Here is an 18,114-nt window from a genome sequence, read left to right as displayed (position 1 = left end):
AAAATTAAGGAGCATGAGCCATATTTAATCCACGAGGCAAAATATGAGAATTTATGATTAAAAGAAAGGTAAAATCAAAGGGAATAGACAAGCAATTTGATGAAATTATAGCAGAAATCTTCCCAATGGTACGGGAAGAAGTAGGCTTCCAAACACAAGAGGCACATAGAACCCCAAACAGATAGGATCAGAGAAAGAAAACTTTCCATGGTATATTATAGTTTGTATGCAAAAACATGTGAAGAAATTATCCTAAAAAACAGGAGAGACCAACTCACATACAAAGGCAAAAATGTCAGAATCTCCTAGAGTTTTCCTCAGTAACCGGGAAAGCCAGACGAACACAGAATATAACTTCTCAAGCTCTGGAAGTAAACAACTGTGAGTCAAGAATGTTATACTCTCTCAGGTGTGGTGCACACCTTTGATCCCAGCACTTGGGAGGTGGAGGCAGGAGGATCTCTCTAGGGATTGCAAGCCAGCCAGATCTACATAACAAGTTCTAGACCTGCCCTTGAAGAAAAGCCCAGGGCCTGCTGTGTTCACTGCTGAATTCTTTGAACATTTGAGGAAGATCACAGATCAGTTCTTTCCAACTTGTTCCATAAAATGGAAAGTGAAGGAACCCTACTAAACTCATTCTATGAAGCCATCTTAATCTCGACACTAAAACCAGCTTAAAGAAACAACAGAAAACTACAGAACAATTTATTTGATGATAACACATGCAAAAATATTTTAACATAATACTTGCGAACAAAATTCAGGAGCACGTTAGGAGGATTATACATTATGTCCAAGTGGGCTTCACCCCAAAAAGGCAAGTTCTACTCAACATATGTAAATCAGTCAATTAATACAGCATATAAACAAACTGAAGGACAGAGGCCACACAATTATTCCAACTGACATGCCTTAATGATAAAACTTCTGGAGACTTTAGGAATAGAGAGAACATACCTCAAAAAATAAAGGTCAGATACAACAAACCTGTAGCTGACGTTATATTAAATGGAGACAAACTGAGATCATTTCACCTAGAAGCAGGAACGAGACAGGATGTCCACATGCCCCTCTGTTATTCAATATTGTGTTCAAAGTCTTATCCACAGCAGTTAGACAAGAGGGAGAGAAAGGGGGTAACAGTAGGAAGAGAAGGAGTCAGACCATCTCCATCTGCAGATCACAGGATTCTCTACTGAAAGACCCTGCTGGATCTGCTCGACAACTCTGAGACCTAACACAGTAAAGCTGAAGATACAAATCCACGTAAAAGATGCCTTTCTGCTAAAGTCTACTCTCTGAGAAAGAAATTGGAAACATTGTTCCATTCAAAGTAAGTCCCTCCCATTAAATATTTAGGAATATATCTAACCAAAGAAGTAAAAGACCTCTACAATTAAAATCTCGGGATATTGACAAAAGAAATCATAGGAGATACTATATGATACTATACTATACTATACTATACTATACTATACTATACTATACTATACACTATGCTATAATAATATTCCATGTTTTTGGATAGGCAGAATTAACACTGTGTAAATGTCTAGTCTACCAAATATAATTTATGGAATTAATGCAATACCTATTAAAATTTCTATGTCAATTTCATAGGCTTAGAAAAAAATACAATAATTCTTATGGATCCACAAAAGATCCTGAATAGCCAAAGCAATTCTAAGAGGTAAGAGCAAAACATGACCTCAAATCATACCATAGAGCTATAATGATAAGGATAGCACGGGGCTGGCAGAAAAACAGACAGGAAGACCAGCAGCATAGAATACAGGGCCTGTGTAAAACAGCAAAGTGATACCCACTTAACATCGACAAAGGAGCCAAAAATATACTTTGAAAAAAAATAGCCTAACCGACACCTGGTGCTGTCCAAACTGAATTTCTGCCTTGAGGAACACTAAGCTCCATTGATGTCTTTCACCTTGTACAAAAATTATTTCAAAATAGATCAATACTTTAATTGAAAATCCCAAACACGAGCTGGGTGGTGGTTGTGCATACCTTTAATCCCAGAATTCAAGAGGCAGAGACAGGTGAATGTGAGTTTGAGGCTAGCCTGGCCTATGGAGCAAGCTTCAGGACTGCCAGAATTACACAGAGAAACTCTGTCTTTTAAAAAACAAAGCAAAACCCTCCAAAAACAACAACAAACAAACAAACAAACAAAACCCTAAAAAACAAAAACAAAAATCCCCCCAACAGAGAAATCTTAAAAAGAAAACACGGGGCTATGCCTCAAGATATTGGAGTAGGCAAAACCATCTTTTTTTTTTTTCTTTTTAATTTTAGGCAAAACCTTTTTAAGTAAAACACCAACAGCACAGGAATGAACCCCAGTATCAACAGATGGACTCTGTGGGGAAAAAAAATAAAATGCTCCAGTACAGCAAAGGAAAGTTGACAGACAACCCAGAGAAGGAGCGGGAATCTTAACCAGCTACACCTCAGACAGGGGTTAATGTACAGAACTTACAAAGAACTGCAGAAATCAAATACCAAGGGAATAAACCAGCCAATCAACAGACAAGCAAGTGAACTGAACAGACATTAAAAAAATATATATAATTGGCTTCTGGGTGATAGTGAGGCATATCTTTAATCACAGCACTCAGGAGGCAGAGGCAGGTGAATTTCAGTTGAGTTTGAGACCAGCCTGGTCTACAGAATGAGTACCAGGACAGTCAGGATTACACAGAGAAACCCTGTCTCACAAACCAAAAAAGACCAATAACTGGTTTAAAAACTGTTCAATATCCCTAGCCATCAGGGAAATGCAAATTAAAACTCCTTTGAGATCCCACCTCACCCCAGTCAGAATGGCTGCCATCAATAAGTCATACAGCAAATGTCAGAGAGGAAGTGGAGAGAAAGGATCCCTCACTCACTGTTGGTGGGGTGCAGAGCAATACAGCCATTGTGGAAGTTGGTTTGGAGATTCTCAAACATTTAAAGTACAATCACCGGCGGGTGTGGTGGCTCATGTCTTAAATCCCTGCTCTTGAGAGGCAGAGAGAGGTATATCTCTGTGACTTCCAGGACTTCCTGGTTGACAAAGTGAGTTCCAGGACAGGCAGGGCTATATAGAGAGATCCTGTATCAACAAAACAAAACAAAAGGAAACAAAGCCACCATATGACTGATCCACACCCGACCACAGAGATATCTGCACCCATGCTTATTACTGCTTTATTCACTGTAACAAAGAACCAGAATTAACCTAGTTGTCCATGAACGGAAGAATATATAATGAATATATACTATATATTGGGATATAAACATATGTAGGAATACAGTTGTAAAGAAAATGAAGTTAAAAAGTTTGTAGGAAAATGGATAGACTTAGAAGGTTTAGTATTAACTGAGATCTCACAATCTTAGAAAGAAATAAACCTCTCTCTGTTCTTTCTAGTGTGTTGAATCTAGCTAATACTATATAAAAACAAATGTACATGAGGGTACAGTATAAAATAAAGAAAAGGGAACAAGAGCAAGAACGGTTAGTCTACAGGGATGAGGGAGGACTGAGTACAGAAACGGACACAGTTCCTGCTCTAAAGGTCATTCCCGACTATGTAGAAGGTCACTGAGTTGTATAGGTTTTGGGTTTAGGTCTGTTTAATTTTGGGTGTGACATTTTTGTTTATTTGCAGGTTTTGTTTTCTTTTGAGTGTAGTTATCTTTTCTTTTTTCTTTTTCTTTTTAGACAGAGTCTTTCTGGCTTGGAATTCATAGAGATCGGCCTGCCCAGTTCTATTTGGTAGTTTTTTTTTTCAAAAAATAATAAAGCTTATAAAATAAAAAAATTAAATTGTGTTTGTTCTCTGAAGTTCTAGTTAATCCTCTATTAACACTAATTCTAATTTTTTTTAAACAAAAGTCCAGAGTCAGATATTCGGGGTGAAAGCTGAAGGGTCAGAGAAGCAGTGCGTCCGGCCACTGGAGAGACCTTTTACCTCTCCCAACGCTCAGACTGAGGGGGAGCCTGTCCTCAGCCTCCTCAGACTGCAATGAGCTCCTGTCGTCCCTGTCTGGTATTCCTCTCTTCTCCCAGTCATAGTACTATGGTCTCCACTTCCCTAGTCCTGGGATTAAAGGTGTGGGATCCCAAACTTGGTGTGAGCTCTGTTTCTCTTTTAGACTAGTTTTGTGTAGTCCAAGGTGGCCTTGAACTCACAGAGATCTGTCTGCCTCTGTCCCCTGAGTTCTTGGATTAAAGGTGTGTGCTATTACTGCCTGGCCTCTAGTGATTTAACTCTGTACTCTGATCTTCAGGCAAACTTTATTCATTAAAACAAAATATATCACTACATTTCCCCTTTTTGTCTAAAATAAAAAGGTTATAACTAATAGAAGAAAAATTGTATACAATAAGTACAATAACTATATATAATATATACAGTCAATAAGCACATAAACATTGTCTAGTCTATTTATATTTGAAAAAAAATCAGAGAAAATATTCTTTTATCTGTCCTATCTTCGTGTATCCAAAGTCTTGTACCTAATTCACTTTCTATTCTAACTTGCATTACCAATTCGAAATTATCTTTTTATATCTCTCAACCTTATGTACTTTACATTTCTTTAGTGAATTTCTTTTCTGAGTCTGGTAGACAAGGAAAACTATAACTATCGCGTCTTCAACTTCCTCAGAGACCCGAGAAGGATATAATATTAACTGAGCAAGCAGGAAATGCGAGCAAGTGACTTCTAGAAAATGTGAGAAGACAAAAACATCTGCACCACGCGCTGGTACAGAGCTTCTCTCCTGGGAACTAAACGCGAGTGTGGTTTTCAGTGCTCTGACTCCTGAACAGGTATGTGATGTCTCAGAGGAAGTCCGTTATTAAATCACCTCTTAAAATGTGTTCATGGCCCAGAATATTATTAGCTTCCATTATAAGGTAATATAAAAGTTCTTGCTCAAAACTCCAAGGAATTTTGCTTTATTTAATTAAAAGCCTCTAGCCATAGGGACTCTGAATTTTGCAAATGGGTCACTACTAGATGAGTCCCCTAGGTGGCAGCAAAGTCCTGCATCTAAATCTGATCTGCTGCAATGCTTCTTGGAGGGGGGGGATGAGGAATGCGGTTGGGTAGTCTGTTTGTTTTCTTGGTTATTCTTGTTGTTTTATTTGTTTGTGCTTTAAGACCAAATCTAATACTGTAGACTAGTCTGGCCTTGAACTCCTGACAATCCTTCTGCCTTAACCTCTCAATACAGATGTGTGCCACCATATCCAGTTTCCTGGTCCTCTTAAAAATTAATGATTACAACGAGAATGTATATATATATATGTGTGTGTGTGTGTGTGTGTACATGCATGCATATATACATTTATTCATGTATGTAGTATATATATAGGTTTTGCAAATAGATAATTCTGAGCCATCTTTGATTTAAATTTTATTTTTGGATTGAATTACATTGCTATTCTAGTACTATTCTGAGGTTTTAGTTCATTTCCATGTGAACAGAAGTCCTTCCCTAGAGATCTTAATGTGATCTTCAGTGTGTATATATGTATACAAATACATACACATATACACTCCCACATCAATCAGTGATCAAGGAAACGCCCCACAGGTTTGCCTATTGGATAATCTCACTTGAAATGACTCTAGCTCATGGAAGTTAACATAAAACTAAGCAGGACAGCTGTGTTATGCAAGAACTAAACAATTTACCACTGCTTAGAGAAGGTTTGACATTTCTCTTGTGCATGAGGGCCCTGGTACGCTCACCAAGTGATTTTGGTTGGTAGAAACAGGTATAATCTCTGGTTCTCTTAAGCATAAAAAGAATTTATTTGAATGACAGAGAGCCATTTGTTGAGGGTTCAACAGTGATATTTAGTCTTTTCCAAAATTCTTTTAATGATTTATTTTTATCTTATATGCATTGGTGTTTTGCCTGCATGTATGTCTCTGTGAGGGTGTCAGATCCTCTGGAATTACGATAGGTGTGAGTTACCATGTGGGTGCTTGGAATTGAACTCCTCTGGAAGAGCAGTCAGTGCTCTCAATTGCTGAACCATTTCTCCAGTCCTGTGATATTTAGTCTTAAGGGTCCTGAGGTACCTGTGTTATAGGTGTGGTCCCAATTTGGCATTTTTGGAAGGAGCTGGAACCTTTGAGGGGCGGAGCCTATGAAAAGCATTCAGGTCATTGAGGGAATGCCTGTAGAAGGGGACATTGCACAGGACCTGTTCTTTTCTTTTGCTTTCTGGACCTTAAGTGAGCAGATTTGCCCTTCCATTCAGACCTAAGCAGGGAGGCCAATAGACAATGGACAGAAACCCCAAAACAGTGGGCCACAATCAATGTTTCTCTTTATAAGTTGATTGTTTCAGGTCTTGTTACAGTAATAGTGATAGGCCAAAGCCAAAGAGCCTCCCACAGGGCCTTTCAGCACAAACAAAGTGGCAAGGTCCTTCCACTGCCATCAGGTGCCCAGTTAGTGAAATGAGTCATGATTCAGAGTTTGCTTTGCCTTTGCATTGTACATTCCAAACTTCTTGATGGCACTCCCTTTGACAAAGCAGACATCACAGCTTAGAGCACCAGTGGAGAGAGGAATGGCCTCCCCACTGCAGCCCCTAGAAGAGGTAGGACCTATTGCATGCTTGCAGCAACTCCTGCATTGTCTTTGTCACCAACTGCAATCCTGGAGTGCCTTTAATTATTGTTAACATTATTATTATTGTGTGTGTTTTTTTAATGTTTATTTTATTTTTATGTCGTGTACTGCATGCATGTATTTCTGTGTGAGGGTGCCAGATCCCCTGGAACTGAAGTTACAGACAGTTGTGAGCCACCATGTGGGTGCTGGGAATTGAACACAGGTTCTCTGGAAGAGCAGCCAGCATTCTGTAACTGCTGAGCCATCTCTCCAGTGTGTGTGTGTGTGTGTGTGTGTGTGTGTGTGTGCGCGCGCACGTGCGTGTGTGTGTGTGTGTGTGCTGCGCGCGTGCACATGCATGCACACTTTTATTGTTGAGCCATCTTGCTGCCCCAGTAGGGCTTTGATTGCTGCTCATTTCTTGATTGGGGGGGGCTAGATGACTGCGCAGAGTCCTTTACTTTGAATGGGGTAACTTCTAATGTTTCACCAAGGAATGTGACGCTCACTGCACCACAGACCAAGACACAAAACAAAAAGGAATTATCTTGAAGAAATTACTGGAGAGAAAACTTGAGACAAACCAACCGGACACACCAACAGAAGGCATGCTGGGAACTGTTAAGTACCTGTCAGTGGCTGTGGGTGGAGCTCAGTGGGAGCTATTTTTAGCACTCGTGGTGGTCTCCCTGATTTCAGCTGATTAGCTAGAACTCGGGGCTAAGAACATGAGGCTTAGCAGGAGAGCAGCTTGGGTTGGCCTCAAATTTGCTGGTTCAGGTGACAATGACCTTGAACTTCTGATCTGCTTGTCCCATTTCCTAGTTGCTGGCATTATAGGGGTGCACCCCATGTCTGGTTTTTAAAAGATGTGTGGTGTGGGCCGGGGAGATGGCTTGTCAGGGAAAGTCTCTTGCTGCGGAGCTTGAAGACCTGACCTCCATCGCTGGATCGTGGCCAAAGGAGAGAACTGACACCTGTGCGTTGTCCTTTGACCTTCACATTTACACAGGGTACAGCCACCCGTGCAACAAATAAATAAATAAACAATAAAAAAATTCAAAAGGTTTATGATAGCTAGATTGCTTGTTAGAAATTTTTTGTGAGGTGCCAGGTGTGGTGGCGCACACCTTTCATCCCAGCACTCGGGAGGCAGAGGCAGGTGGGTCTCTGTGAGTTTGAGGCCACCCTCTTCTGTGTGGTGAGACCCAGGACAGCTATGGATCTATCATGAGACCCTGATACTAAATATTTTTTTCCCTTGTGTTTATAAACTCACTCAACATATTTGAAAGAGAAATTAAGCCGGGTAGTGGTGGCGCATACCTTTAATCCTAGCATTCAGGAGGCAGAGTCAGGAGGATCTCTGAGTTTGAGGCCAGCCTGGTCTACAAGAGGGAGTTCCAGGACAGCCAGGGCTACACAGAGAAACCCTGTTGAGGGAGGGGAGCAGGATTACCATTATTATTTTATTAAATGGTTTTGGGGTACCCAGTTTTTCTCTCTACTATTCTATAAGAGAACAACACAGATTTTATAATGTTGAGTCATCCTTGCTTTTGTGCAGTTTGTTCATTCATCACATGTGTGACCCAGGTTCTCCACAATCGAGATGAGACAATGATGGGAACACACAGTTCACCCACCTAACGCAAAGCTCAGCAGGCTTGTCTGAGAGAAGGGCTAAACTCATGCTGAAGGCGAGAAAGCTGCAGGAGTTAAGTAAGGTCAGAGCCTAGGGAGTGTTACAGAGGAGGGGTGGATGGGGGAGCAGAGGGGGCCGAGGGGGAAGGAACAGGAGGAGAGGAAACTGCAGTCAGGATGTAAAATACATAAAAAATAATAGTAAAAGACAACATAGAAAAGAACGCAGGAGTGGTCACTCTGTTGTGCGACAGTGTGGTTGACGAAGTGGAGCTCCAGACAGGGTGATGCACGGTGGTGCTAGGGGACGTTCAGTTTTCTAAGATGACACTGGATGTTCAAAATAGATCTAAGGGGGTTGGGCGGTAGTGGCGCATGCCTTTAATCCCAGCACTTCTGAGGCAGAGGCAGGTGGATCGCTGAGAGTTCAAGGCCAGTCTGGTCTACAAGAGCTAGTTCCAGGACAGGCTCCAAAGCTACAGAGAAACCCTGTCTCGAAAAACCTATAAATATATGGAAATGGAAGACCTAAACATCGGGGAAAGAGGGGTCATCCAGGAGAACAGAGGGGAGGGAGAAAGGTGAATGAGCGCCAAAGAACTGTGGAAAGATCAAGAAACACTGGGGAAACTGGACTGGATTATGTTGTTCTTTGGAGGGTTGTGACATGTAGAAGGCACAGCTTAGAGAAAGCCTTGGAGGAACCAAGTGCTAAACACTCCCCTATTTTCTTCAAGGGAAGGAAAGGATGCCTTTTCAACCAGTGGCCTTTTTGCTTTTCCATGGAGCCAGCTTTGAGTGTCTCAAAATCCTGAGTATTTTTTAGGGCCTAATCCCGAGCTTTGTCTCCCAGTGAATAGAACCCATCCTTATGAAAGGGATCCCATGTACTTTGCATCCTCTATCAGTAGAATCTCTTGTGCTTATTACACATCCTTCCTCTAACTTAGGCCCTCGTGTGGATACATTTTTTTTCTTTGGGTCACCAGTTCACACACACACACACAAAATGACATGGAGACTTATTAATTATAAATGCTTGACTTCCAGCTCAGTCTTGTCTCATTAACTCTTTAACTTAAATCAACCCATGTCTTTTAATCTACGTTCTTTTAGTTGGCTTGGTTACCTTTACTCTGTAATTCCCATCTTGCTTCCTTTCCATCTAGCTGGTGACTCCACCTTTCTTTTTCCCAGAGCTTTCCCTGCCCACAAGTTCCCTGTTATACCTCCTGGCTAGCTATTGTCCATTTAGCTTTTTATTAGATCAATCACAGTGACATATCTTTATACAGTGTAATCAAACATCTAGCAACATTCTCCCCTTTTTGTCTAAATAAAAAGGAAAGGGTTTTAACTTTAACATAGTAAAACTATATACAATAGAAATAATTATTTGGTATGAGTTACGTTTACAATGTTCAGTCTATTTGCATTTGGCAAGTTCAGATAAAATACTCTGTTATTAATACTATCTTGGTGAGTACCTAATTTACCTTCTATCATAATTAAGAAAATTATAACTATCTAATTTTCAACTTCATCAAAGCACCCAGAAGGATATAATATTACCTGAGTGAGCAGGAAGTGAAGAGCAAGCAACTTCCAAAAATATGAAATGACAGAGGCATCTGACTGCCTGGATAGTCACCCCATTGTTCCTTTGTGACATTGGGGTATCCATCTGACAGACTTTTCTTTGAAGCAGGAAATTTTAAAGGACTGTCTGACTCTGTCTTGGCAAAGTTTTTTTTTTCAAAGTTTATTAAATTATGAAAGTTTCCATTTCTGCCCCTCCTCCCAACACCCTCCCACTCCCCCCCTCCCCCTCCTCCTCCCTCTCCATCCCTAAGAGCAGTCAGGGCTTCCAGCCCTGTGGGAAGTTCAAGTTCCTCTCCCCTCCCTCCAGGTCCACAAAGGTGAGTATCCAAACAGACTGGATCCCAAAAATCCAGTATATGCAGAGGAAACAAGTCCCAGTGTCATTGTCAGTGGCTTTTCAGAAAGGCTCCGGGCCAGCCACATTCAGAGAATCTGGCCACATTCAGAAAATCTGGTTGGATCACATGCTCGTTCAGTCCCAGTCCAACTGGTCTTGGTGAACTCTCATTAGATTGTATCAGTGGGTGATCGCACCCCTCGCGGGTCCTGAGTTTTTTTTTCATGTTCTTCCTCCTTCTGCCCCTCATTTGGACCATGGGGGGCTCAGTCCAGTGCTCCAATGTGGGTCTCCGTCTATATCGCCATCCATCGTCGGATGAAGGATCTATGGTGATAAGCAAAATCTTCATCAGTATGGTTATAGGCCAAGGCCGGTTCAGGCACCCTCTCCTCTGTCTAAAGAACAGTCTGGGGATCTCTCCTTGGACCTGGGATCCCATTTATAATCAAGTCTCTTGTAAACCCTAAAATGACTCCCTTAGTTGAGATATATTCTTCCCTGATCCCATATCCATCCTTCCTCCCTCCCCCATCTCAGTCCCCCGAGTTTTCCCCATTCCTCCCCTACTCCCTTCTCTCTAACCCTCTCCCCTTCCAACAACCCTCCCACCCACCCCCCCCCATGCACCCGAGGTTACCTGGCAAAGTTTGATAGTCACTTTCTTTTGTGTCTTTCTTGTCCAATTTGGACAGCATATTGTCAGCAGTTGAGGTAAGGACAGTTTCTTGCCCAAATGGCTAGTTTTTGACACAAAGAAAACAAACTCCATATGGAGGTTCTTTGATGCCCATCATCCTTTTATGAAGCAGATTGGTGTTGCCAGGAACAGACATGTCTCACTATCTTTTGAAAAATCTTTTGTTATTAAAATATCTTAACTGCAGTATTTTGTAGGTCCTTTAAGTGTTTGAAGACCGTCTTTCTATTTAAAATATATTTGTGTTTGTCCTTGCAAACATACCTAACATGGCCACAAATTTGATTGTTAGATGACTACTAACCCATATTTCTTAATTATCCAAAATAGTTTGTAATAATAACTCTCAAGGTCTAGAAATTTAGATTACATTGTTAAATAAGCTGTGTAGGTATAATACCTTAAACAAGAGTAGGAACATATATACAGTATTACAAAATAACCTTAAATTTGTATCAGTAGACAAAGATCCCTACCAATGTAAAATACTTGAGACTAGTGGTTATTCAAAAGTAGATTCAACAATCCACCCTTTTATCACATCATTTCTATGCTATATCCCTTCTTTTCTCTTCAGAAAGAGAAGTCTGAATCTAATCTCCTATGTTTAGCTTTCTCCCCGACCATGGTCAGTAACAATTTGTAACCAACACCTCTAAGTGACGACAAACATCCTTAACCCACAAAAAACCATCCACCTCACCTCTTGGGAATGTAGGTGTTGTGTTCTCTAGACTGCCTCCTGTTGTTTAGAGCACTGACATCTTTAGAAGACCCTGGGAAAATTGGGATAATTGTCAAGTCCTGGGAGAGCTAGCCATAACATTTGTTGTCCAGTCTCTGTGTAATGGGAAAGTGCAAGGATTATCTGAAGTTCTGGCTAGTATAATTTGTTAGGCTGAACCATCTTAACCAGTGGCCTTGAAACTGTTCTGGATGCAGAACTCTGAGGAAACTGTAGCAGAGGCACTCTGAGAGACTGGATCACCTGTGCCATCCATTTTAATTGGTATCTGGTCCCTTTGCTCTGAAAACACACAAACTTTCAAAGGGAACACACATATCTGCATTAACACACAAGCTTTCACAGGTAACATACATGTCTATGTGGACTGTGTGCTGTATACAAGCTAGCCAAAGATGATATTTTTTTGTTTTATGTTTGAGCAGGTAAAATAGACATAAGTTGTCTTATAGTTTTTAGGTTTATTTATGTACATCTGTAGTCAGGACTTTAAGGGAGTCTCCCTGATCAAATCTGATACCTATAAACCTTGCAAGAATCCAAAATCTTTCATTTTCTGTAGAAACAAAAACATAACCTCTTCTCCAATGCAACATATTTTTTTTTAACTTTCATTTTGAAGTTAAGACATTTTTAAAATATCTAGGCTGGTTTGATTCAGGAGTCCCTTCCACAGTTCAGTCTCCCAGCAGTCATTGTTTTCTGTTTATTAACATTCGAAAAATTCAAAATCAGCAAGATACCATATAGGATCCAGGCTCCTCTGTATACGTTCCATCTTTACATGGCTTATCATTTTAATATTATTTTCTCTTTAAAGACTTTATCTTACTATTTATAAACTATTTTTATGACTGTTTATACCCATTTTTATTTTTTTTTAAAGCCTACACATTTTAAAACATACTATACCTTTTTTAGTGGTTTTCTGTTTCTGGGTCTGGCTTTCCTAAGCATTCCAAGAATCTGCAGCATTCTCTGATTGCCTGAGACAAATCTTCAACTGCTGTATCAGCTGCATGTGGCTCAGCCTAGTGTCTGGTGCTGGTGGTTGTCTCCAGCCCACAGGCAGTAGCTTGTTGTGGAACCTCCCACAGCCAATAGCCTTTTAGATACTGGTCCATTTTAGGTGTGGTCTCAGACTGTGCATCGCTATCCTTACTGTGAGTTTATCCCCAAATATATAAACCTTTGTTATATTCCATTCCTGGCTCTTTGTGGAACTCTTTGGTACACCTACAGTAGCTGGTAGCCTAGTCTCTGTACACTACAGAGTTCACCAGAGAGACTGTAGTTTCCAGGAAGCCATGTTTAACTCTGTGTTCTGAACTTTTTTTTTTCCAAGACAGGGTTTCTCTGCAGCTTTTGGAGCCTGTCCTGGAATTAGCTCTTGTAGACCATGCTGGCCTCGAACTCACAGAGATCTGCCTGCCTCTGTCTCCCGAGTGCTCAGATTAAGCTTTTTCACTATCTGTCTTCTTCCTGTTTTATTTCCATTTAAAAAAAAAAAACCTTTTTGTGTGCTGGGCCTGGAGGTGCACTGCCTTTAATCCCAGCTCTTGGGAAGCAGAGGTAAACTGAGCTCTGTGAGTTCAAGGACAGTCTGGTCTTGACCAGTAGCAAGTTTCAGGTCATCCAGGGCTAAAAACAAACAAATAAAAACCAAAAAAAACCCAAAAAACAAAAAAAACCTGGCCCCAAACCAAAACCAAAATAATGACAAGAGACAAACAGCAACAAAAACACAAAACAAAATCTCTCTCTCTCTCTCTCTCTCTCTCTCTCTCTCTCTCTCTCTGACTTGTGTGCATGTGTTTAAGCGTTAACACAGTGTGTCACAGCAGAGCATGTTCTCGGCCAGAGGATAAACTCAGGCTTCAGTCCTTGCCTTTCACCTTGAGATGGAGTCTTTGTTGTTTGCCATTGTGTACACCAGGCTACCTGGCCCAAGCTTCTGGGGTCCTCCAGTCTCTGTCTCCAATATCCTTGAAGGAGTTACAGATACATGCCACCCAGTCTGACTTTACCTGCGGTTGGGGTTTCCAGTTCAGTTCCTCATGCTTTCACGGCAGGTACTTTACACGCGAGCCATCTTTCCCATGTCTGCTTACTTCTTATTAAGACAGCAATCACAGAGGCCTCCATTGCACTTCTCTCTCCGGACAGCCGGCTACTGTCCAGCTCACAGAGGGCACGAGGTGAACCTAACTCGATTCGTGCTTACCACCCATCTCCCTGTCTACCTGACTGCTGTATAAGAAAAGTACCATGGACTGGGTGGCTTAGACAATGGAGATAGAGTCTCACGGGCCTCCAGGTGTTTAAGATCAAGGCTGACTCAGTATCTGGTGAAAGTTCACTTCCTGATCAATTGATAGCAATTTCTTGCTATGTCCTCACACGATCAAATGGGCAAGGGAACAACCCTTTTATGAACACACCAATCCATTTCCTGAAGTCTCTGACTCATTACCCCCTAATGACTCCACCTGTGAACATCGAACATCACCATTGGGGATTGTCTTGCAAAATCTGAAAGGGGACATAGTCATCCAGTCCAGAGCACCCTCCAGTCTCTCTGCCTGATCTGGGAGCTGTCAATACTCCATGCTAGCAGGAACTCCTTTCTGGGTTCTTTTTTTCTACAGTATCACAAACACCCAATGCATATGCACGCACACACACACACACACACACACACACAAGCACATGCACATGACCTACTCATTCTCATGGCTAATATCCTCATTTCTTTTTCAGAGAAAACCGCTCTGACTTTCTCCTCTCTATTACAGGAAACCTTCATCTTTCTTCTTTTGTGCTTTCCCCATCTTACAGCATAGGGACTTTGTTTTGTTTTTTTTTGTTTTTTTGGATACAGGGTTTTGTAGGAGGCTTTCTTCGATTACCAGTCCCCAAGTCATGACAGGAAGACTTATTATTAAGTATGAATGTCTGGCCTTAGCTTAGGCTTGTTTCTAGCTAGCTTTTATCTTTCTTTAATTTAATTAATCCATTTCTATTAATACATGTGCTGCCCAGAGGCTCGTTGACCTCATCTGTGTACTGTCTGTCCATCCTGCTTTCCTGCCTCCTCCATGTCTAGCTGGCTAGACTCTGTCTGCCTGGCTCCCCTTTTCTCTCTGCCCACCAGTTCTGCTTATCCCTCCTCTGTGTAACTATTGGCCATTCAGCTTTTTATTAGAACAAGCAAGTGCTTAGGTAGGCAAGGTAAAGTAACAACACATTTCTACATAGTTAAACAAATATTCTACTCCACAACAGGGTTTCTCTGTATAATACCTTAGCTGTCTTGGAACTCACTCTGTAGACCAGGCTGACCTTGAACTCACCTGCCTCTGCCTTCTGAGTGCTGGGATTAAAGGCCTGCATCACCACACCTAACTTCACCTTTTCCTTCTTATCCGTGCACAGTCTGCTGGGGAGTCATGCAGTATTAACTTTTTTGAACTGTCCTTCAATGAAATTCTTTTCATAAACACTTTAACCTGTTGAAGTTGCTCTCATCATAAAAACAAAGCAAAACACCAACAAAGGCCAACCTAAAACAGAAAGCCCTCCTTCAATAGCATTTTCTAGTCCCAAGACCTCTTGTCCGCTCCCCTTTGCATCTGAAAAGACTTGGCTGGGTTTTGTTCTCACTACCTCAAGTATGACTCACAAGCCTGCCATCTGTCCATGCATATTTAACAGTCTAAGGTGACTTTTATGTTAATAAATACAGAAGATGTTCTTCAGCTCCCAGACGCACGGTCCACCTCGGGAGAAGCAGGCTGAGGGAAGTGACAATCCTCAATGTGGTCTTGACCTTGTTCAATTCCAGGGTCTCAGAGACGTCCTAGAGATGTTGAGGGAGGAGGGCTAGAATGAGGGGGAGGTTTGGACTGGAACATAAGTGGTCCCTACAGTGTATCTGCAGGAGGAGGAGGGGAGAGGGTGGTGGGGAGTAGTCAATGCCAAATGAGTCATGGAGTCCTTTGAAGGAAACAAGGGAAGCTTAGTCAAGTTCTCAAACTTCAATCTACTTCAAAACTATGTCAAAGGTTTATAAGTTAAAAAAGCAAATTACTAGGTCCCAGTCTCAGGTTTTTTTTTTTTAAAGAAATACAATAAATAAATAAAACCAAATAGTGTTGTGAATGTTGCTCAGGGGTAGACCACCTATCTAGCATGTATGAGGTTTTAGTTCTCATTCCCAGCTCCGCAAAAACTGACCCGACCCAAAACCTAACAGACTCTCTCACTTTCTCTCTCTCTCTCTCTCTCTCTCTCTCTCTCTCTCTCTCTCTCTCTCTCTCTCTCTCTCTCTCTCTCTCTCTCTCTCTCTCTCTCTCTCTCTCTCTCCCCGTCAGCCCCTCTCCCTTTTCCGCCCCCCCCCCCCCTCCCTCGGTGAGATGCTCCATCATCTAGGGTCCATCAATGGAGGTTGAGATGGTGAGAACACATGGGAGGCTGCAGGAAAGAAACCCCTCCCACCGAGGACCGCCGAGGCTCCTGGACTACATCTCCCAGGAAACCTCGCGCCGGCACGCGGGCTCCCCCTGGAGGTGTCCATCAGGAATGCGCCGGTGGGCTCACTGGGACCTTCGCGGTAGCATCCGTGAGCGCGGAAAGCCGCGGCAGCAGTGGGCTGCGGTGGCTCGGGAGTCCAGTGCGAGTGAACCACGGCGGGTGAGTCGGGGTCTGGGCCGCCCTCTCCTCTGTTCCTGAGCTGCCTTGTCTCAGGTCTAGCGGGCAAGACGCGGGTGCAGGAGTCCTGTCTCTAAGATGCGGGGTGCCCCTCTGGGAAGACGCGCTGCGGTCCTGGGTACCCAGGCGGCGGGCAGCGCTGGCATCGCGCTGCAGGTGGGGACCGCAGGTGGCCGGCCCTCCCTTCCGTTTTGGCGCAGTATCCTGGCACGGAGGCCAGGTGGCTCGGCAGCTGTGGCCCTGGGGAGTCCCCTGCCTCCGGACAGGTGCGTGCGTGCCGGCGGGACACTGGTGCCCCGAGTGCGCTTCCATAGAGCCGCTGCGACCTGCTCAGGTGATTGCCTAGAGCTCGGGCTGCGGGTCTCTAGGATGCCTGGGAGCGCAGGGAACTGTGTGGATGCTGGTGCGTGTCCCCGCAGTATGCAGCCTGGCGCGAGCGCAACAGTGCCGGTCTCTTTTTCTTAATACCCACGGAACAAAATTAGTTTTATATGCTTATTTATTTTTTAAGACAAGTTTGACTCTGAATATATTAGTATGAATTTGTGGGAGCTTCATAAGCCAACACACAAGTTTATATAATAAGCAGTATACGCTTTGGAAAAGAAAATCCCATGAAGGTGCTCTTCCTTGCCCTCTATCGGATGAATTAAGTCGGAGTGGTTGACATGGGTATCCATTAGTAACTGCAGTGGCTGGAGGCAAGAGATAAAGTTCTTTTGAGTGAAGTCACGACCGAACCCTTCTGATCAGTTTTTGGTTTCATAAGATTTGGTTATCCGGTTTCAAACACTGTTTTTTCAACGTTTAAGACGGAGATGGAGGGTGGGGGCAGAGGTTTGTCAATTCTAATTCCCTAGTCTAAGAGAAATAGTTTTGCACGATTAACACAAAGTCATCAAGTTTGTTGATTATTATGATGCAGGGTCTCGCTAACTGTCTTTGGATGGTCTAGGTCTCACACTGCAGTTATTTTGTTTTTGTTTTCGAGAAAGTGTCTCCCTAGGAAGTTCTGACTGGTCTGGAATTGCTATGTGGCCCAGACTGGACTTGAAAGTGCCCCCTACTTCCACTTCCTGAGCGCTGGGACTCCAGGAGTGAGCCACCGCATTTGGCCACAGAGAGCATTTTTAGAGGTGACACAGTGGTCTCTCTCAAGCCTGCTCCAGTTTTAGTGCTAGTTTTAAAGCTAATGTGTGGATGCTCCAGGTGGATAATGTTCTCGTTTCTTAAGAAGCACCATAGGACATTTTTTGTCTTGTTTGGTTTTAGAGAAGTGCCCTCCCCCCGTCTTTTCTGTAAGGGTACTCTATTATGTTAAAGTGTTTTTCTATTCATACCTGATTGGATCCCCCATGCTTTTTTTTTAATTATTTTTTTTTAATTTTTTCCCCCATGCTTTTGTACAGCATGTATTGATATGACCATGTAAGATTTCCTTCTTAAATAAACTCTAATGCATTATTATTTTGCTGGATATTCAAACTAGAATCCTGTAATACTGACTCTTTGGAGCTGTGTATAGTAGCTCATGCCTGTAATTCCAGTGTTTCAGACTGAGGCAAGAAGAATGAGTTTGAGGCCAGCTTGTGCTACATGGCAAGACCCTGTCTCAAAAAAAAAAAAAAAAGATAATAACAACCAAACAAAAAACTGAAGACAAACCGAAAAACCCAACAACTACCCCCCCCCAACAACAATAAAACACCACCTTAAATGCATGTTTG

General features: G+C 42.4%; 1 protein-coding gene across 2 annotated transcripts in view; it reads left to right on the top strand.

Annotated features, from left to right (window-relative positions):
- Positions 1-16,263: 16,263 nt before the first annotated feature.
- Positions 16,264-18,114, top strand: part of Specc1 (sperm antigen with calponin homology and coiled-coil domains 1) — a 261,433-nt gene continuing 259,582 nt past the window's right edge. The window contains exon 1 of one of the 2 annotated variants that reach the window (XM_048448188.3): positions 16,264-16,369. The gene's annotated coding sequence lies outside the window, so the exon portion shown is untranslated. The remainder of the gene's footprint in view (positions 16,370-18,114) is intronic. The other variant, XM_048448186.3, reaches the window with a different exon arrangement.

Source organism: Myodes glareolus, chromosome 9, assembly GCF_982192425.1.
Source record: "Myodes glareolus chromosome 9, mMyoGla1.1, whole genome shotgun sequence".
NCBI classification, from domain to species: Eukaryota; Metazoa; Chordata; class Mammalia; order Rodentia; family Cricetidae; genus Myodes; species Myodes glareolus.
Note: the sequence above shows the minus strand (reverse complement) of the source record. Positions and strands in the feature narration are given on the sequence as shown.